Below are 22,217 nucleotides of genomic sequence, written 5' to 3'. Positions count from 1 at the left end.
CCACCTTTTCTCAGTCCCAACCCTCAGACTCAGCACCGCCTTCTTGACCTGCAATCTTCTTCCCGACCTCTCCGCCTCAACCCCCTCTCCGGCCTATCACCCTCACCTTAACCTCCTTCCACCTATCGTATTCCCAACACCCCTCCCCCAAGTCCCTCCTCCCTACCTTTTATCTTAGCCTGCTTCGCACACCCTCCTCATTCCTGAAGAAGGGCTTATGCCTGAAACATTGATTCTCCTGCTCCTTTGATGCTGCCTGACCTGCTGCACTTTTCCAGCAACACATTTTTAACCATCTGATCAAGATCCCGTTGTAATCTGAGGTAACCTTCTTCACTGTCCATTACACCTCCCATTTTGGTGTCATCTGCAAACTTACTAACTGTAGATCTTATGCTCAATCCACATCATTTATATAAATGACGAAAAATAGTGGACTCTGTACCAATCCTTGTGGCACTCCATTGGTCACAGGCCTCCAGTCTGAAAAACAACCCTCCACCACCACCCTCTGTCTTCTACCTTTGAGCCAGTTGTGTATCCAAATGGCTAGTTCTCGCTGTATTCCGTGAGATCTAACCTTGCTAACTTGTCTTCCATGGGGAACCTTGTCGAAAGCCTTACTGAAGTCCAGAGAGATCACGTCCACCCCTCTGCCCTCATCAATCCTCTTTGTTACTTCTTCAAAAAAACTCAACCAAGTTTGAGACATGATTTCCCACGCACAAAGCCATGTTGACTATCCCTAATCAGTCCTTGCCTTTCAAAATACATGTACATCCTGTCCCTCAGGATTCCCTCCAACAACTTGTCCACCACTGACATCAGGATCACTGGTCTATAGTTCCCTGGTTTGTCCTTACTACCCTTCTTAAAGAGTGGCACCACGTTAGCCAATCTCCAGTCTTCCAGCACCTCACCTGTGACTATCGATGATACAAATATCTCAGCAACAGGCCCAGCAGTCACTTCTCTAGTTTTCCACAGAGTGTTAGGGTACACCTGATCATAGGGGGATTTATCCACCTTTATGCATTTCAAGACATTCAGCACTTTTTCCTTAATATAGACATTTTGCAAGGTGTCACCATCTATTTCCCTACAGTCTACATCTTCCATATCCTTATCCACATTAAATACTGATGTAAAATGCTCATTTAGTATCTCCCCCATTTTCTGCGGCTCCACACAAAGGCCGCCTTGCTGATCTTTGAGGGGTCCTATTCTCTCTCTAGTTACCCTTTTGTCCTTAATGTATTTGTAAAAACTCTTTGGATTCTTCTTAATTCTATTTGCCAAAGCTATTTCATGTCCCTTTTTGCCCTCCTTGATTTTCCTCTTAAGTATATTCCTACTACCTTTATACTCGAAGGATTCACTCGATCTATCCTGTCTATACCTGACATATGCTTCCTTCTTTTTCCAAACCAAACCCTCAATTTATCCAGTCATCCAGCATTCCCTATACCTACCAGCCTTTCCTTTCACCCTCACAGGAATACATTTTCTCTGGATTCTTGTTATCTCATTTCTGAAGGCCTCTCATTTTCCAGCTGTCCCTTTGCCTGAGAACATCTGCACCCAATCAGCTTTTGAAAGTTCTTGCCTAATACTGTCAAAAGTGGCCTTTCCCCAATTTAGAACTTCAACTTTTAGATCTGGTCTATCCTTTTCCATCACTATTTTAAATCTAATAGAATTATGGTCGCTGGCCCCAAAGTGCTCCCCCATTGACACCTCAGTCACCTGCCCTGCCTTATTTCCCAAGAGTAGGTTAAGTTTTGCACCTTCTCTAGTAGGTACGTCCTCATACTGAATCAGAAAATTGTCTTGTACACACTTAACAAATTCCTCTCCATCTAAACCCTTAACACTATGGCAATCCCAGTCTATGTTTGGAAAGTTAAAGTTCTTTACCATAACTGCCCTATTATTCTTACAGATAGCTGAGACCTCCTTACAAGTTTGTTTCTCAGTTTCCCTCTGCATGTTAGTGGGTCTATAATACAATACCAATAAGGAGATCATCCCTTTCTTATTTCTCAGTTCCAACCATATAACTTAATTGGATGTATTTCCGGGAATATCCTCCCTCAGCACAGCTATAATGCTACCTCTTATCAAAAACGCCACACTCCGCCTCTCTTGCCTCCCTTCCTATCCTTCCTGTAGCATTTGTATCCTGGAACATTAAACTGCCAGTCCTGCCTATCCCTGAGCCATGTTTCTGTAATTGCGATGATGTCCCAGTCCCATGTTCCTAACCATGCCCTGAGTTCATCTGACTTCCCTTTTAGGCCCCTTGCATTGAAATAAATGCAGTTTAATTTATTAGTGCTAACTTGTCCCTGTCTACCTTGACTGTTTGATTCGCTTCTGTTCTCAACCAAATCAAAATCTGTGAATCTTTATCCCAGAACATTGTGTTTGCATTTAATGCCCATCCCTGATTGCATTGAGAAGGTGTGATAAGTTGCCACCTTAAACTGCTGCAGTCTATTTAGTATAGATCCACCCACAGTTCTATTAATGAAGGAATGCCAGAATTTGCATCCATAGACATTGGCCGTTCCTAAGCTAGAATGGTGAGTGGCTTTACTGACAACTTGCAGGTGATGGTGCTCACATGTATTCAGCCCTTGGCCTTCTAGATGGTCGTAGTTATATGTTTGGAAGATCAGGAGGTGAGCTACTCTCCGCAAGCTTCCTTGCTTTGGACCTACTCTTGTAACCATATTATTAAGATGGCTCATGCAGTTTTGTTTCTGGTTGCTCGTAACCCAAGGATGTTGACAGTGGGGTTCAGTGATAGAAATGACATTGAATTCCCTCTTTTTGGAGATGGTCATGGTATGGCATTTGTATGGCATGACTGTCAGTTGCCATTTGTCAGCTTGAACCTGGCTGAAGTCCAGGTCTTGCTACATTTGCATGTGAACTGCTTCATTATGAATTGTTGCAAATGGGTGCTGAACATTGTTCACTGATGATTGCACATCGCCATTTCTGACATTATAAGGGAAGTTCATTGATAAGATAGCTGAAGGTGGTTGTGCTTAGGACATTACCTTGAAGGACGCCTGCAGAGGTATCCTGGAACTAAGATGAATAGCCTGCAATTGCCACAGCTATATCCTTTTGTGCCAGGTACCATTCTAACCAGTAGAATGCTTTTCCCTTGATACCCAATTACTCTAGTTTTGTTCGGCCTCCTTGATACCAGGTTTGGCCACATGTGAACTTAACATCAAGGGTAATTACTCTCACTTCACCTCTGGAATTCAGCTTTTTTTGTCCTTGTTTGAACTAAGGCTGTAATGAGGTCAGATGCTGAGACACACTGTCGGAACCCAAACTGACCCTCAGTGACCACATTATTGCTCAGCAAATACTGCTTGATAAAATTTTTCGCACCTGACTGTGGAAGTGTACTAGAAATCAAGCCCCACTATTTCTGGAGACCACAAAAATTCAAGATTTTATAAGTGTGCAAAAAAAAATTCTCGAAGTTACTGGAATTTTTGGACCCAGGTTGACATAAGCACCAGCCGGGTTACTTAACAAGAAATACTATTTATTACAAACAAATAGCTTCTATCTAAAAATAATTAACTATGAATTGTTGACGTAGAATTCTATTAGTTAAAAAGGCAGTTGGTTTATCTCAGTTTGCTGGATGATTGGTTTGTGAAGCAAAGTGATGCCAATAACGTGAGTTCAATTCCTGCACTAATGGAAATTGCCGTGAAGGATTCTCCTTTTCAACTTCTCCCCTCGCCTGAGGTGTGGTGACCCTCAGGTTAAATGATCACCCATCTTTCTCTGTAATGACAGAACAATTCTGTGGTCTGGTAAGACTTTACTATACCTTTAGTAGTTAAAAACTCATCCTTTTAAAACCTACCCATACGCATGCATGATTCTCCACTCTCGGTACTTGCACTTGCTTACAAGAGGCACCAAATGATTGATTCAAACCTTAATAAGTTTTCGATCTATTGAAAGCAAAAGATTACATCAATTAAATATGGAAAAGCAGCAGCATAAACAAATGATGAGTTAATAAAACTGATCATCTTCAGTTTTAGGTTTTTTTTAAAACTGCAGAGACAGGACATAGGTTTGACTTTGGGTGTGGCAAGTTCTGGAGCACAAAATCTTCAGGACTATTGCTGATACAGGTCATTCTGTAATAACACACATTTTGATAATGCAAATTTGTTATAACATAAATCGGGGATACTGTTTATAAAGTGCGGACTTTTAAAATATTTGCTATATGTCACACGATTACATCGTCAATACTTTAAGAACTGTTTGAAAAGCACAATTTTTCTATAACACGGGGTTGCACAACAATCCAAGGATGTGCAGATTAGGTGAATTGGCTATGCTAAATTGTCTGTAGTGTTCAGGGATGGGTGCATTAGTCAGGGGTAAATATAGGATAATAGGGTAGGGAATGGGTCTGGGTGAGATACTGTTCAGAGGGTCGGTGTGGACTTGTTGGGCCGAAGGGCCTGTTTCCACACTGTAGGGATTCTATGAGTAGATTCATATTAAAGAGCACAACTATCATGTTAAAGAAGAACTATCTGTGTGTTGTCAGGGTGTATAGCCATTGCAATATCCAGAGCCTCCAGCTATTTCTTGACATCACCTAGAGTGAATCTAATTGGCTGAAGACTGGTATTATTGAGATCTCCAGGGGTGACTGAGGTGATCATCCACTTGATACTTCTGGCTGAAGATTGTTTGCAAATGCTTCAACCTTATATTCTATTTTAAGTGTTCCAGCTTGGAGATTTAAAAATAAAAGTTGCTTAGTATTTATATATTTAATTGAGTGTATAAAGTGGTCCACATGGTGATGTAGTTGCTGTGAAGTGGATTTATGCAGTGGTCTTTGATTATAGGAGAAAGTGAGGACTGCAGATGCTGGAGATCAGAGCTGAAAATGTGTTGCTGGAAAAGCGCAGCAGGTCAGGCAGCATCCAAGGAGCAGGAAAATCGACATTTCGGGCATGAGCCTTTCTTCAGGAAAGATTCTTCAAGATTCCTGAAGAAGGGCTCATGCCCGAAATGTCGATTCTCCTGCTCCTTGGATGCTGCCTGACTTGCTGTGCTTTTCCAGCAACACATTTTCAGGTCTTTGATTATAGTCAACTTTCCACACATTCCAAAATACGGAAGTCTATCTTGTTTTGACAAATCGTACTGGAGGTTAATTGGACCTTCACTATCTTCATTGCTGTCCTCTTCACTGATGTAACTAATTTCCCCTAGATAGGTTTAGATAGCAGAAGACATAGTGATGACATTACTCCACCTGATTATTCCTGATGAGGATAGTTGGAAACTAAACCAGAAGCCAGGCAACACCTGTGGAGCTAGATAGGATGGTAGTAATTAGCAGAAGTGTACCTCCGAAGTCCATTGAATTCTAGGAGATATGCAATATATGTGACCCTAGAGAGAAAGCAGGAGCTAAAACATTCCCTTATACTACTTTTTAGGGAAATTGGTTAAATTTAATTTTCATCTGTTGGAAAGGTTTAATTCTGAAAGCAAAGTTAGGCAGTTGATGTTGTACAAATGGATATGTATAGTAGATTAGTTACTTAGTGACCACACGTCAAATGTTCACATTCCTTACAAAGCACTTTGGGGAAAACTCAGGTCAAGAAGGGTTTTATAAGCATAGATCTTTTAAGAATAACTAGTGGGCAGTTTGAACAGTTAATGGCCTGCTTTAGTGAAATAAATATAGATACTGTTAGGAGTGCACAGAATATACTGCATAAAACAAACCATTTAGCTCAACTAGTGTATGCTCCACAGGAGGCTCTTGACATCCTTTCAAATAAAGCTTTCCCAAGGATCTTGTGGTACAGTAGTAGCATCCCTACCTCTGAAATAGAGGTCAAAATTAAAGTTTCAACTGCCCAGAAGTGTATCGTAACATGTCTGAACAAGTTGATCAAAATAACTATCTTTCCATCACCTTTACTCATTAATCTGTCTAGCTTTATTTCTGAATGTTTGTCAGCTGTGGCGAAGCTGATGTTCTTTTGCCTTTGAGTCACAAGGTTCTGAGCTCTAGTCCGCGTCCAGGACTTGAGTACAAAAATCCAGCCTCAAATGCTTCAGTAGGTTTAAAAAAAAAGGCACCATGACACTATTTCAAAGAATTGCAGAAGAGTTATCCCCTGTGTCTAGTGCAATCTTTCGTCCTCAAAGTTGCAAAACAGGTTATCTGCTAATTATCTCTTCGTGGCAACTTGGCAAGAAATGAATTGGTTCCCATTTTATTTCAGTTACTATAATTCAGAGCTATTCCATTGACTGCAAAGTGCTTTGAAATGTCGAGTGGTTCTGAAAGGATTACATGAATGCAATAGAGTCGATTTAGCTCAGTTGGCTGAATTGTTGGTGTGATGATAGCAGCATTCCTTAAATTCCCATCAACAGTTTGAGGGTTACCATGAAGGACTCTCCTTCTCAACTTCTTCCCTCGCTTGAGGTCTGGTGGCCCTCTGGTTAAATCACCACCAGTTGTTTCTCTCTAATAAGAGAGCAGCCCCTATTGTCTGGTAAGACAATGGCGGCACAACAACAAAGGGATACAGCCTAAGATATTAGAGGAAGTGCATGCACTGATCATAATCTTCCAGGAATCCTAAGTCCCACAAATGGAAAACTGCCAATTTAACACCATTGGTTAAAAAGTGAAGGAGACAAAAAGTAAGTACCTAGAAGCCAGTTAGCATAATGTCTGTTACTGGGAAAATGCTAGAGGCCATGAGCAGTCCCTGAGTTGCAAATGGGTTCTGTTCTGGAGTCCATTCATCGGTCAATTTGTGTTTAAGTCATAATATAGTACAGGATAATATAAAGTAGCCATTTCTAAGTATGGGAAATGCCTGTATGTCATGTCTTTAAAATCACATCCCTGTAGAAGATCATATGGCATTTGTAAGTCCAACATGCATAAATCAAAACCCTCTTTATTATAAAGGATATAATAGAGGAGCATTTAAGAATACATAATATGATCAAGCAGAGTCAGCTTGGCTCCATGAAGGAGAAATCGTGCCTGATAAATTTACGAGAATTCCATGAGAAAGTACAGTCAGTAACTTGATTGAGTTTTTGAAGAAGTGACAAAGAAGATGAAAGCAGAGCGGTAGACGTTGTCTAAATGGATGTTAGCAAGGCATTCGACGAGGTTCCGCATGGTAGATTGGATAACAAGGTTAGATTACATGGAATCTGGAGGGGAGCCAGACAAGTGGATACAAAATTAGCTTGAAGATAGGAGACAGGGTGGTAGTGGAGGGTTTTTTGGACTGGAGGTCTGTGACTGGTGGTGGATCAGTACCGGGTCCAGTGCTTTTCATCATTAATATAAATAATTTGGATGTGAATATAGGCAATATGGTTAGTAAGTTTGCAGATGACACCAAAATTGGTGGTGTAGTGGACAGCGTAGAAGGTTATCTCCAAATGCAAGGGGACCTTGATCAGATGGGCCAATGGGTGATAAATGTGAGGTATTGCATTTTGGTAAGGCAAATCAGGGCAGGACTTGTATAGTTAATGGTTAGCCCTGGAGAGTGTTGCTGAACAAAAGGACCTGGGATGCAGGTGCATTGTTCCTTGAAAGTCCTGGAGCCACAGGTAGACAGATTGGTGAAGAAGGCATTTGCATGCTTGACTTCATTGATCAGTGCATTGATTATAGGAGTTGGTATATCATGTTGCAGCTGTACAACACATTAGTTTAGGCCACTTTTAGAATACCTGTTTGATTCTGGTCTCCCTGCCAAAGGCAAGATGTTGTTAAATATGAAAGTGTTCAAAAAGGATTTGGAAGGATGTTGCCAGGATTAGGGGTTTTGAGCTATAGGGTGAGGCTGAATCGGCTGGGATTTTTTTCCCCCGGATCATCGGAGGCTGAGGGGTGACCTTATAGAGGTTTATGAAATCGTGAGGGGCATGGATAGGATGAATAACCAAGGTTTGTTTCCCAAGGTAGGGGAGTCCAAAACCAGAGGGCATAGGTTTAACGTGAAAGGGGAAAGATTTTAAAGTGACCTGCATGGCAATGTTTTCTCGCAGAGGCTTGTATTAAATGAACTGCCAGAGGAAGTGGTGGAGGTTGACACAATTACAACATTTAAAAGGCATATGGATGAGTGCATGAATTTGAAGAGTTTTGAAAGATAGAGGCCAAATGCTGTTAAAATAGGGATAGACCAATTTAGGATATCTGTCCGGCATGGATGAGTTGGCCGAAGGGTCTGTTTCCAAGTTGTATGACTCTGATTAAATAAAAGCAGGATAAATCAAGGGGCAGCAGTGGATGTAATATGTTTGAAGTTTCAGAAAACACCACACATGAGGCTATTTAATAAAATACGAGCTGTCTGTGTTTAAGGTATTAGGTGGGTAGAGGATTGACTAAATGATAGAAGATAGAAAATTGGGATATGGGGTGCATTTTCAGGCTGGCAACTAGTGATGTCCTACAGAGTTCTGTGGACTGAATTATTTGCAATATGTATTAATGACTTGGATGAGGAAAGTGAATACTGTAGTCAAGTTTGTGGATGACAAAAATAAATAGAAAGGAAGTGGTGAGGATGACAGAGTCTGTCGAGGGATAGAGACAGATAAAGTGAGTGGGCAGTATTTGGCAGATGGAAAATAATGTGGGGAATAAATGTTTCAGCTGCAATTGTTCCAAGTGCAGTGAAGGTGATTCAGCTTGGTTCTATTCCTGGAGGATGCTGTATTGAGTGTGAAGTTATGTAACATTGACCTTTTCTAACCTAAAAAAAATTGCTTGCCTAGAGCTTCTTAAGATTGTTTGATTTCTGCAGAGTATTCTGAAGGACATTGTGGTTGCTGTCTTCCAGGATAAATTGTAAACTACTGTTGATGCATTGCCACTGCAACGCATTTTAATAATAGGTTTTTCCCCATACATTTCCATGTTTTGACACCCATCCTAACAGTTAGTAAGGCAAGTCTTCCTTTTAGATGGTTTTGTGTTGAACCACAACTGGCAGTAAACACAGCTTTGTTTCCTGAATTTCTCTTGACATTAAGGGAAGTAACCACATTACAAATTTGTAAAAATGAAAGTTTTCAGGCCTGCTGTCAGATCAAAATGCTTGTTCATGCAAGGTTAATACAGCAGTCAAGCAATGCGTGTGTCTGTATAATTGACCAGAGTGGCATAGCCCTTGTACTAAGATGAATATGAATTTTGCACAGTTGGTAATGGTGGCTTCTAAACTAAAGACAAGCGCAGTGGTAAAAGGGAAAGAAAATGTAAGAAAAAGTAGTTGCCTCCAATTGTTCTTATGGATCCTTATGCAACAGGTTTGTTATTTTATTTGCTCTGCATTGAATCTACATTGTTTCACCCTCTTTGCACCAGTTTGGGGAAGGAAATCAGGTTAGAAATAGAAAGACTTGAGTTTCGGCAGTTGCCACTAGTGTATCCTAATCACATCTTTCTCCTTTGGAATGTTAGACCAGTAATAAAAACTTTAAATTTCCTATAAATGTTATAAATTGAGCAAATTTAGGATAACAATAGAAAAAGTATGCTCTGTAGTCTCCTGTAAGAAAATCTTAGTACAGCTCACGTTGTTTAAATTCCTGATTTCTAAAATGAAAGTTGAACCAGTTAGAACTACTTTGAGTGCATAGTTACCAATTTCAATTTATACAAAAGGTGAATATTTTATCTTAAAATTACCTTTCAATTTATAACTGTTGCAACTTTGAAATTCAAAATAGCAGTCCAAAATAATCGATTAACATCTTTTTTGGAAAATTGTCCCTGCAAACGTTTGATTCTTGAAGCTGCTTGGAAACATGAACCTGAATTATTTGATTTACTTTTATGTTTGTAAAATCTCTCTGCCATCTGACCAGTAACGTTGCAATTCTGGTACTTCATCTGGAGGAGCACGTGTGTTAGACTGTGAGACTTACTGGCACCACAAGAACCTACTCGAGAATTTTGCAGTCACCCTTCATCCTAAGAAATGCTGTATCTTTCTGTTTTGTGTTTTTAAAATTTTTTTTACGGGGTATTGAGAAAGGAAATGTCACAAATCTTGTAGAAAAGTGCATACTTTCGCAAGGTTAGTTAGCTGTTGCTAAAATGTCTGCATAATTTTATTGTTCATTTTATATTTGTGAGAATGAATTTTTAATCGTTGATGCTATGCATCTCATTGCTGTATTAAATCTATAATTTTGTAGGTGGAAGGGCTAGAAGTCCGACTCCAGATTCTGCATCGCTAAATCTACTGCATTGACGAACAGGGCCTGAGACTTGTAAGTTACTAAGCCACATGATAAAATAAGTGGTTGTCTTCTAAATATGAACTGCCAGAATTTCCATAAGCAGAATCAAATTATACTTATGAACATCTAATGCATAAAACCATGCTAATTCACACTTCATTTATAGAGGTATATTGAGCTGTTGACTAGATAAAGTTTAGAAGGCAGTTTGAACCATCTAGTCAAAATACATTATAGGTGCCGGGGAATATAAAAGATAATATTGTTGTAGTGCAGTTTTTTGTTCTATAACAAAATTTTCCTGCTAATGACAACCCAGACCCATCTGTCATTGAAACATATGTGAAAAAGACAGCTTGGAAAATGATTTTGGAAACTGATCATCTGCAGTAGGAAATTGAACCCTCATGGAAGTTGTCAGAATTTTACTTCAGAATTTAAAATTTAAGTGTGACTGACTTTCTGCAACTATCCTTTGCTAATGGAACATTACTGTTTAGCCAGTGCAACCTCATTTTTCATTTGGGCTCAATGGTAAAATCAGTGGTTCTTCAGATAGAATGGCAGCTTTTAGTTTTCTTTTTGATTAGTGTGATATATTGTAATACTGAATGCCAGAAATACGTTTGATTTTGCAGATACCGGTTACTGACTGAACTACAGAGATAACTACCGTAGATATCAAATTAAATAGAAGGCAAGAGCATAATGGCAAGGTTGCTAGGCTAATAATCCAGAACCCCAGGCTAATATTTTTGAATTCCAGCATGGCAGATGGTGATGTTTGAATTCACAAAATTGGAATTAAAAGTGTTAGACTCGTGACAACCATGTAACCACTGTTAATTGTTGTTAAAAAATAAACACACCTGCTTCGCTAAAGGCCATATGAGGAAAGGAAATCTGCCATCCTTGCCTGGTCTGCCTTAGGTGGAACTGCAGACCCAAAGCAAGGTGGTTGACTCTTAACTGACTTCTCTGCAATTAGGGATGGGCAATAGATGCTGGTCTAGACAGTGGCACCCACATCCCATGAACAAATAAAAGAAAAAAAATTGCAATTGTCAGCATCTGAAAAGGAAGTTTGAATTGTAGCCTGAAATGTTTTACTAGGGGTTCTTGGCCACTTCCCCTCCACTCCAAATCCTACTATGTATTTTCAGGATCTGTTGCTAGTTACTTCTTCCAGGACTTGCACTTGTGGTACTGCTGAGGGTAGTGTTTGTCTGCCACCTTTTGCACCATCCAATCAGGAAAGCACTTCTTCGCATGCAGGACAGAGCAACCTAATATTCATTTGTGGGATTTGGGTGTCACTGGCAAAGCCCATATTTATTGGCCATCCCTAATTATTTAGAGAATGTGGTGAAAGTTATGTCTTTGAACTGCTGCAGTTCAGGAAGAACATGTTTCCCTGGTGCTCTAAGAGTGGGAGTTCCAAGATTTTGACCCAACAACAGTGACACTGGTGATCTACAAGTCATAATCATTGGTAACCTTAAAAGGGCATGATTTCTAATTCATTTGCTCTTCTGATTGGTGGAAGTTTGGGTTGGTGAACAGCTGTTGAAGAAGTCTTAGTGAATTGCTGTAGTGTATTTTGTAGATGGTACACCATAAAGCATTTGGACAACAGTAGTGAAGGATGTGAATGGTTACGGTTATGTCAGTCATGCAGGCTGCTTTGTTCTGGTTTTTGAAAAAAAATCCTCTACTGTCTTTGGAGCTGTAGTCAAGTGGTGAATATTGCATCAAGCTTGTAACTTATTCCTTGTAGGTGATGGGAAAGCTTTAGGGAGGCAGAAGATGAGTCACTTGCTGCAGAATTTAGTGTGCCAAATAGTTCTGTTGAAGTCAACTAAACTGAATTGCAGTTGGAGTGAACAACAGGTGACTGCTGTGATATTACCTGCATCTATCATCACCCATATCCAATTCACCATTGTGGACTTCAGTATTGTGCAGCAGAGCACCTGATATTGTAATTTGATAGTGATGATTTAAATCCCTGTTTCTGTGTTTTCATTTACCCATGTATTAGATTAAACAAAAGTGACACAAGCTCAAATTTCACAGGGCTGAGTACTGTAATGGGACACTACCATTGGTAAATTTGAACCGTTTCTAGGCCTTTGTGACTGGCAATTTACATCTTTGTAGGTGTAAAGTTCCAATGGTGAATTACGAAAAAAAACTTCCCTCCCACCATATTTTAGTAAAAACTCCACTTTTTTTTAAGGGGTGAGGGAAGAAAGAAATGTTTTCTATCTCTCCTCTTTCACAACCAGCCAAGCTCCCCACTAAAGAAAAAGAAATAGGAGGATTTTTCCGCATTGGGTCGGGCGGGGAGGGGGGGGGGGGTGGGGGGGGGGGGGGGGGGTGAGGAGAAAGTGAGGATGACTTTGTTTGCCGACTAATGATATATGCCAGGAATTACTGTTAGTAATCAGAGTTTGAACCCTTTATAGTACATGTAATGAAGTATAAAATGTAAAGCTCCATATTTAGTGCCTAATAGAGCAAGTTGGGACTTGAATTATGTTTATGTTAGGAAATTTTTTTTTGTGTTTTATGACTGATGGACCAGTTCTGTTTCACTATAATCTTCACCACTTATTTTTGATCCTACATAACTCGTGAGGAGGAAGGAAATTGCTGCATTTGAAATGTAATAATATGTAAGAACTATTTGGATGTTTTCCAGCCAAAATTCCTTTTTAATGTAGTAGAAAGCTGGAGTGTAATTCAGTATCCTGCTACACCCTTCTGTCAAGACAAGAAAAAAGCTGCAGATGCTGGAATCCAAAGTAGACAAGAAGGGAGCTGGAGAACACAGCAAGCCAGGCAGCAGCAGGAGGCGAAGAAGTCGATGTTTCGAGTATGACCTGAAAGAAGGGTTATGCCCAAAGCATCAACTTCTCCACCTCTAATGCTGCCAGGCTTGCTGTGTTTTTCCTGCCTCCTCATCTAAACCCTTCTATCGATTGTCAGAGTAATTTTCTGCTGTGCATGGCGTGGCTTTTATAGAATCCCTACAGTGCAGATCGAGGCCATTACTTATAGAGTTTGTACCAATCCTCCAAAGAGCATCTTGTCCTATCCTTGTAATGCCACGTTTACCATTGTTAACTCATATCGCCTGCACACCATGGAGAAATTTAGCATAACCAGTCCACCTAACCTGCACAACTTTAGACTGTGGGTCAAACCAGGGGAAACTCTCTGTCACACGGAGAGCGTGCAAGCTCTACACAGACATCGGCCCAAGGCTGGAATCCAACCAGGTCCTTGGTGCTGACGCAGCTGTGCTAGCCACTGTGCCATTATGTCACCCTATTTTTGGACCCAAAAAATTTATAACACAAGCATCGTAACAATACAAAACTTTCATTGTCTTTTAAGATTCTAAGGAATAAAATATAAAGATCCAAACTTTGACTTCTATTAGATTTATCTTAAGGGCAATTATTTTTGATGACTTTCTCTTTGAAATTAATTGCTGCTTCAGTTTTTTTTTTTTGCAAACTGCCCAGCATTTTAAAGTCAAACTTAAATCACTAGACTAGCATTGTACATTATTAACAACTTAAGACACATTGCTAGACTTGGGTACATGGAAGCAAAGTTGTCATATTTAAAATTCTGTGTATCTTCATCAGTTTTATTGTTTGCAACTTGGATGGCTGAAAGTTGCAAAGGGTGTTTGGGCAAACAGAGTCATAACCAACTTTTTAGACTGAAGAGCATGAGGGAATCAATCTTACTTATTGACATTCCTCAGATGTCTGCAGTTCGATGTCAACTTCAATTTCTTCAGATTTTTCTAAATTCTCCTCTTGTTAAGCAACCATACTTGCATGGCAAAAACTGTTTGAAATACTGCTGAGCCATAATACCCCATCTTCCAGTGATATACTTCTAGCAATGCATGGGAACGCCACCTGCAAATTCCCCTGAAAGCTACTCATCACCCATTCCTTCACTATGGGTCAAAAACCTGGAATTTCCTCACTAAAGGCATTGTGAGCCTACTTACAGCAGATGGACTGGAGCGTTTCAAGAACGCAGCTCTATACCTTTTCAAGGGCAACTAGGGTCAGGCAATAAGTGCTGGCTGACCAGTGATCCATGTCCCATAAGTGAATTTTTAAAATTCATTGTATCCAGGAAACTGGTAGAATTCAGTATTAGGCATTCCTAATAGTGACTCTTGAAAACCTTGATAACTCTGCTGTTAATTAGCAGACACTCAGTATTGATAGTATTTAGAAGGTGGACAGGATCCACATTCCTTAGAGCAGAAATTTCCAAGGTAGCTATCCATAATTATTAACTTTGTGTCTGGGGTCAATGCATTTGATTGTGACAATTTCTTCGAGTTATGGCGTGACTGATTTCATTTTTTGATGTATCTGGGACTTACGCTACAGAAATTACTTTTTTACAAAAAAATTTCATATAATCATTGAATCCCTACTGCACACAGACGCCATTCTGCCCATAGAGTCTGCACTACCCTTCCGAAGAGCATCCCACCCAACCGAGCATCTCCACCCTATCCCTAAAACCCCCATTATCAGTGGTTAGTCCACCTATCCTGAACATATCTGGATACTACAGGACAATTTAGCATGGCTAATCCACTTAACCTACACATCTTTGGACTGAATTTTTATGAGTTTTTATTTAAATTACCATTGTTTAAACGTTTCAAGGTGCCCCAATGTCACAGTATAAAAATGCTTAATTTTCATGTCAAGATTTTATGCTTCTGATTTTTTTTTGAGGTAGAATCCCGTATCTGCCACATTTTATTGATGGCTCACTGAGTGACACCGTACTCTCTCGCTAATCCATTTGATTAAAGCACATTTTTATACTTGGGGCTCAAATACAGATACATATGTTTTGAAAAATGGCATATCTTTTACATAAGAGTTGCTGTCACAGCTAAAATTACTTACTCTAACATTGTCAAACATATGCATCACATAATGAGCTTCATCCTTGTAAGAGGTTGGAGCAACTATGCTTAAATAATCTGGTCAGGTCAACCTCTGGTTACATTTGGTTCACCTGATGAAAATTGGAGGACTGAAATGTAATTATTCATTTGTTAATTAATTGGGACCATAAGATGTTGCAAAGTTAAAAAGTTTATAATGTAACTGTAATGATGTACATAAAATTTTGAGTACAAAACATAGCATGCAAAAGAGGGGCTAATTACCAGTACAACATTCTACAGATAGTGACTTAACATGTACACCTGACTGAGGAAGTGGTGGTAATGTTACAGAATCAATAGTCTAGAGTTCTGTCCAAATCTTACCATGGCAGCTGGTAGAATTTAAATTTAGTTTATAATTTTGGAATTGCAAACTAGTTTTAGTAGTAATGACCAGAAGGTTGTTGTTGAATGCCACCTTTGAAAACCATCTGCTACACTTGCGTCCTTTAGGGAAGGAAATCAGCCGTTTTATCATTTCCGCCCTACATTTGGCTTCAGACACAGAGCTACATGATTGACACTTGAAAACTCTCTGAAATGGTTTGGCAAGTCATTTAGTTCAAGGATAGTGAGCGGTGGATGAGAAATGCTGTCATTTCCAGTGATACCTAAACCAAAAACAGAATTAAGTTTTAAAAATGAACACGCTCAGTTGATATTTCTACAAAGTTTATTTTACGCTGTTAGTTGATTAGATTAGATTAGATTCCGTACAGTGTGGAAACAGGCCCTTCAGTCCAACCAGTCCACACAGACCTCCGAAGAGCAACCCACCCAGACCGATTTCCCTCTGACTAAAACACCTAACACTGTGGGCAATTTAGCACGGCCAATTCACCTGCCCTGCACATCTTTGGACTGTGGGAGGAAACCGGAGCACCTGGAGGAAACCCACGCAGACATGGGGAGAATGTGCAAACTCCAGATACTCCTTTGCAGGTCTGTTCATGTCCAATACAAAGAAAGATGGTTAGAACATAGAACATAGAACTGTACAGCACAGAACAGGCCCTTCAGCCCACGATGTTGTGCCGACCACTGATCCTCATGTATGCACCCTCAAATTTCTGTGACTATATGCATGTCCAGTAGTCTCTTAAATATCCCCAATGACCTTGCTTCCACAACTGCTGCTGGCAACGCATTCCATGCTCTCTCAACTCTGTAAAGAACCCGCCTCTGACATCCCCTCTATACTTTTCTCCAATCAGCATAAAACTATGACCCCTCGTGTTAGTCATTTCTGCCCTGGGAAATAGAGTCGATAGCCAGAGACTATCTATGCCTCTCATTATCTTGTATACCTCAATTTGGTCCCCTCTCCTCCTCCTTTTCTCCAATGAAAAAAGTCCGAGCTCAGTCAACCTCTCTTCATGAGGTAAGCCCTCCAGTCCAGGCAGCATCCTGGTAAATCTCCTCTGAACCCTCTCCAAAGCATCCACATCTTTCCTATAATAGGGCAACCAGAACTGGATGCAGTATTCCAAGTTTTATAGAGCTGCAACAAGATCTCACGACTCTTAAACTCAATCCCCCTGTTAATGAAAGCCAAACCACCATATGCTTTCTTAACAACCCTGTCCACTTGGGTGGCCATTTTAAGGGATCTATGTACCTGCACACCAAGATCCCTCTGTTCCTACATACTGCCAAGAATTCTAACCTTAATCCTGTACTCAGTTTTCAAAATCGACCTTCCAAAATGCATCACCTCGCATTTATCCAGGTTGGACTCCATCTGCCACCTCTCAGCCCATCTCTGCATCCTGTCAATGTCCCACTGCAGCCTACAACAGTCCTGTATACTGTCAACGACACCTCCAACCTTTGTGTTGTCTGCAAACTTGCTGACCCATCCTTCAGTAAATAAAAATTACAAACAATAGAGGCCCAAGGATAGAGCCCTATGGAACACCACTCACCATGGACTTCCAGGCAGAATATTTTCCTTCTACTACCACTTGCTGTCTTCTGTTGGCCAGCCAATTCTGTATCCAGACAGCTAAGTTCCCCTGTATCCCATTCCTTCTGACCTTCTGAATGAGTCTATCATGGGGAACCTTATCAAATGCCTTGCTGAAGTCCATATACACCACATCTACAGCCTGACCCTCATCAACTTTTCTAGTCACATCCTCAAAGAATACGATAAGGTTTGTGAGGCATGACCTGCCCCTCTCAAAGCCGTGTTGACTGCATTTAATCAAGCCATGCTCTTCCAGATGGTTATAAATCCTATCCCTCAGAATCCTTTCTAACACCTTGCAGACGACAGACGTGAGACTGACTGGTCTGTAATTGCCGGCGATTTCCCTATTTCCTTTCTTGAAGAGAGGAATTACATTTGCCTCTCTGCAGTCCTCAGGTACGACTCCAGTGGAGAGGAAGGATGCAAAGATTTTCGCAAGTGGCGACGCAATTGCATTTCTCGTTTCCCGAAGCAGCCGAGGTTAAATCTGGTCCGGGCCTGGCGACTTGTCAATCTTAATGTTCTTACAGTAATTTTTTTTGTGTGGAATGAAATCAAATGGGATGGAGTAAACTGATACTGCTGCCTGCATTATTCCTGCCTCGGTCCAAATATTCTCAGGCCACTTGCTGATTCCACTTAGTCTCAGTTCCCTAGGTGCAGCATAGGCCTGTGTATTTGATATCATTTCTACAAGTTAATTTAAATGCAATTAATATAGCTTTTACTGTAATATTGTACAGGTCCGTCAGTGTGAGCTAAAAACATTACATTCCTTGGAGATGTCATCAATCATCTGTGCTGCCTTGTTCTGTATGATTTAGATCAATAAGCATGCCGTTGGGGGCAATCGGTGCATCAGATGACTGCTGCTGATACTATTAGAAGCAAAATAATTTGGCTTGAGCAGTGATTTGAATGGTTGCCTGCAATGAAAAATGCCAACTATATAGATGCATGATAATTTGGGTAATCTTGGATTCAGCAAAACTTGTTGCCCAAACGATGGTTTGCACTGAGATTGACTAGCATAAATTTGAAATCAGACTATTGAAATTATAAAATATGTCTTTACATTGTTGTGCCTGTATATTTGCATTGTACCTTCCAAAGAAGTGTCTGTGTCCATCTGCCTGCGTGGTCACCTTCTTTGCTGATATTGCACTCTTGCATCTGGCAAACCTCAAGGATCTATCCTAAGCTCACTTCTATTTCTCAGCCATATACTCATCTTGACATGAGTTGAGCACATCATTAGTTTTCACAATTTACATTGATGTCATCAAGCTCTATCTTATCATCATCTCTTTTGACTTCATCACTAAGCATTACTGATGAAGGGCATATGCCCAAAACATCAGTTCTCCTGCTCCTCGGATGCTGCCTGACCTGCTGTGCTTTTTCAGTGCCACACTTTTCATCTCTGATCTCCAGCATTTGCAGTCCTCACTTTCTGTTCCATCACTAAACTGTCAGACTGCTGACCCAGGCTTGAATGTTCTTCTTTTGAAGTGTCATTGACATCCAACATACAGTATGTGCCTTAACCTCCCACCTGTCCTGGCTACAAAATCTGTATTGCCTGCTTGATCCCCTGTGCACAGTTACAAGGTACTGATGAGTAAAGCATACATTTATGGGTGAAAACACAGGCTGACAACTAACTTGACTGTAGTTTGCAATACAAGGGTTGCATAATACACTAGATATCTGTAAAAGCTTGATTCTTCGGACCGGAAAAATAGGGTGGAAGTATAGTCTTACATGCTTGGTTGACAAACAGACTTCAGCTTATGGAAATTTAATTTGTTCGTAAAGCCTATTTAGTTTGCAGTATGGTAGAACCCTAGATTTGGAAAACAAAAGACATGGAACAAAAGGTAATACTTGGCTTGACTGCAAATTGTCTACTTATGAAAATAGAACTTTCACGTTCCATTTTTAAAATGTTATGCTCTGTTAAATTTAACACTACTTTCAACATTAAAAGAATCTAATTTATAATTTTTGAAATTAGGTTTTCATTTTTAAACTACGTCTTGAGTCAAGGCATTCAGCCAAGTCTCCAGAATTGCTCGCTCAGCAATAAAATAAACTTCTTAGATTAGATTACTTGCAGTGTGGAAACAGGCCCTTCGGCCCAACAAGTCCACACCGACCCGCCGAAGTGCAAACTACCCATACCCCTACATTTACCCCTTCACCTAATACTACAGGCAATTTAGCATGGCCAGTTCACCTGGCCTGCACATCTTTGATTGTGGAAGGAAACTGGAGCACCCGGAGGAAACCCACGCAGACACGGGGAGAATGTGCAAACTCCACACAGTCAGTCACCTGAGGTGGGAATTGAACCCGGGTCTCTGGTGCTGTGAGACAGCAGTGCTAACCACCATGCCGCCCACTTCACTCTTGAAAGGTTGCCAGATAAATAACCGTATTTTAGCATCTATTGTTTTTTGGTTGTCAGAAATAAATTTCTATTTAAGTTCAGAAGTCACACCACACCATGTTATAGTCCAACAGGTTTATTAGAAATCAAGCTTGTGGAGTGCTGCTCCTTCAGGTCAGAAAGCTTGTGATTTCAAAATCTGTTAGGCTGTAACCTGGTGTGGTGTGACTTCTGACTTTGTCCACCACAGTCTGTTATCCCATTCCTCCCCCTCAGTCGAAGCAAAACGCTCAGAGACACAGTATGGCTTTACCTCCTTCATCTTTATTCCGGGCACTGGAGGGAGTGAGAACGATCGTCCGTGTGCACAGAGACATGAGTTCTTGACCTTCTCTGTGGAACAACAGATTCCTAATGAATTAGCCATTTTACAGGGAGGAACATCCAGATAAGGCAACACCCATTTTAATTGGGTGACCATTGCAAGTAACGGGTGTCAGTAGTAAAGATTAAGCCATATGCTGTTACACAATGAATGTTCTTAACCTTAACTGGCTTCACATAATGAATACTTTTTGCCTTGTTAAACTGACCTTACATACTGAATGCTTCCCATATTGTTAAATAACTCTCCATAATGAATGCGTTTCCACCTTGTTGACCCATTACCCTTGCCACCAACACCTCATTGTTAACTGCAAGTTCTTATCTCATCGGAGTCATGTTCAGCTGAATCTCTTGTTTCATAAAACTCAAAACCTAATTATTTCCCTGTCTGCTCATAGCGTATACACATTCACGAGTCCAACTTCAGCACTTCTACATCATGTTTCTCAATTGTTCTTTGCCCCATATCTAATTTCAGAAACTTTTAAAAGCTTGCTGTCATACATGAAGTCATTTACATTTGTATTCCATAAAAGTCTCATTTCTAGAAATCAACGCAGTAAGAAATGTCAATGCATAATTCAGTCTAATATGACTACTGTGCTTGATACATCTTTTGTTGGGTTATTCAGAAGATTCTTTAATAAGCTATAATTAGTTCCATCTTAACAATGAGCAACATTCTCAGTAATTAGGGTGTGAGGATATTAATGCATTAACAGTGGGCTTTCTCAACTGAGCAGTTAATCATTACATTTTAATGCATTTTTTACAGTACATGCCACTTGTAGTTTAATATTCTGCTAAATTAGGCAAATGATCAATTTAAGGATATACAGATGCAACTAACATTTCTCAGAAGAGAGAATTTTTTGGACTAAAATTTGCTTTTCAAAGCAGGAACTTGTTATTTTATCTAAATTCATTAATCCAAGAATGCTAAAATGTTTCCATTATGATCTCTGTCTTTCTCATTTTTCTTTAAATCTATTTCCAAACCCACAAACACTTGCTCACTTTTCTTTCCATTTTTTTGGACTCACTGCATGTGTGGCATGAGTAATTTTATAATTTTGAGCTCACCATAGAAGTGCGAATTGTGGTTGCTATAAAAGAGTTGAAGCTTTTGGCACATGAGGTCTCACGTTGGAGATGTATTGCTATTTGCAAACTGGAAAAGTCTCAAAAGAAGGGTATGACAAGCTTGTTTCACTGCTATCCAGAAACCACAAATAGTATTGTAAGGGATGGTTCCAGAGCATTTGTCATAGGGATTCTAAATGTGTTCCTTTTGTTAAAAAGAAAAAGAAATAGTTCGAATGTTGCATTGACATCAAAGCAGCATTTAACTGAGTATGGTATCGAGAAACCCTAACAAAACTGAGTGAGGGAGAATCCCAGGCCAAGTTCTGCACTGATTGGAATTATACCCAGCATAAAGGAAGATGGCTGTGGCTATTGGAGATGAATCATCGGAGTGCCAGCACATTGCAGAAGGAGTTAATCTGTATCCTGTCATATGCTCAACCATCATTAAGGTCAGTGGTGAGATTTTCAATAACTGCACATCAAGACCTGGACAATATTCAGGCTTAGGTTGGTATGTGGCACAAATATTATTTCCTGCTTAAGTGCCAGGCTATGACCATCTGCAGTAAAAGGAATCTAGCCATTTCCCCATAATAATCAATGACATTTACCAATGCTGAACTGCTACTGTCAACATCTTGCAGATTACCATTAACCAGTAATTGAACTTGATGAGCCATATATAGAAAGTTGGATTATCCGAAGGAGATCTCGCGGTCCCGACGAAAACATTACATCAAAGACGTGTGTCCAACACTGGAAGCTTTTTCTTAGTGATTAAAAGTGCTGCCAACATTACATCAAAGACGTGTGTCCAACACTGGAAGCTTTTTCTTAGTGATTAAAAGTGCTGCCGAGAACAGTCCTGGACTGATGGGAGTGTAGGCACTGTCTCTAAATGAGTGACCTCCCACCTTTCTCGCTCTCTCTCTCTCTCTCTCACGCTCGCTCTCTCTCACGCTCGCTGTCTCAGTGTCTCGCTGTCTCAGTGTCTCTTGCTCTCTCTGTCTCGCGCGCGGTCCTTCGCGTTCCCCCCTTTG

General features: G+C 40.2%; 1 protein-coding gene across 3 annotated transcripts in view; it reads left to right on the top strand.

The window, feature by feature from the left end:
- LOC122559705 (ras-related protein Rap-1b) overlaps positions 1–22,217 on the top strand; it is a 70,934-nt gene that overhangs the window by 15,063 nt on the left and 33,654 nt on the right. For 2 of the 3 annotated variants that reach the window (XM_043709623.1, XM_043709624.1), the window contains exon 2: positions 10,285–10,359. The exons of the other annotated variant lie outside the window; for it this stretch is intronic. The gene's annotated coding sequence lies outside the window, so the exon portion shown is untranslated. The remainder of the gene's footprint in view (positions 1–10,284; positions 10,360–22,217) is intronic. 3 annotated transcript variants of the gene reach the window in all.

The sequence above is a fragment of the Chiloscyllium plagiosum genome, chromosome 19 (genome assembly GCF_004010195.1).
Source record: "Chiloscyllium plagiosum isolate BGI_BamShark_2017 chromosome 19, ASM401019v2, whole genome shotgun sequence".
NCBI classification, from domain to species: Eukaryota; Metazoa; Chordata; class Chondrichthyes; order Orectolobiformes; family Hemiscylliidae; genus Chiloscyllium; species Chiloscyllium plagiosum.
Note: the sequence above shows the minus strand (reverse complement) of the source record. Positions and strands in the feature narration are given on the sequence as shown.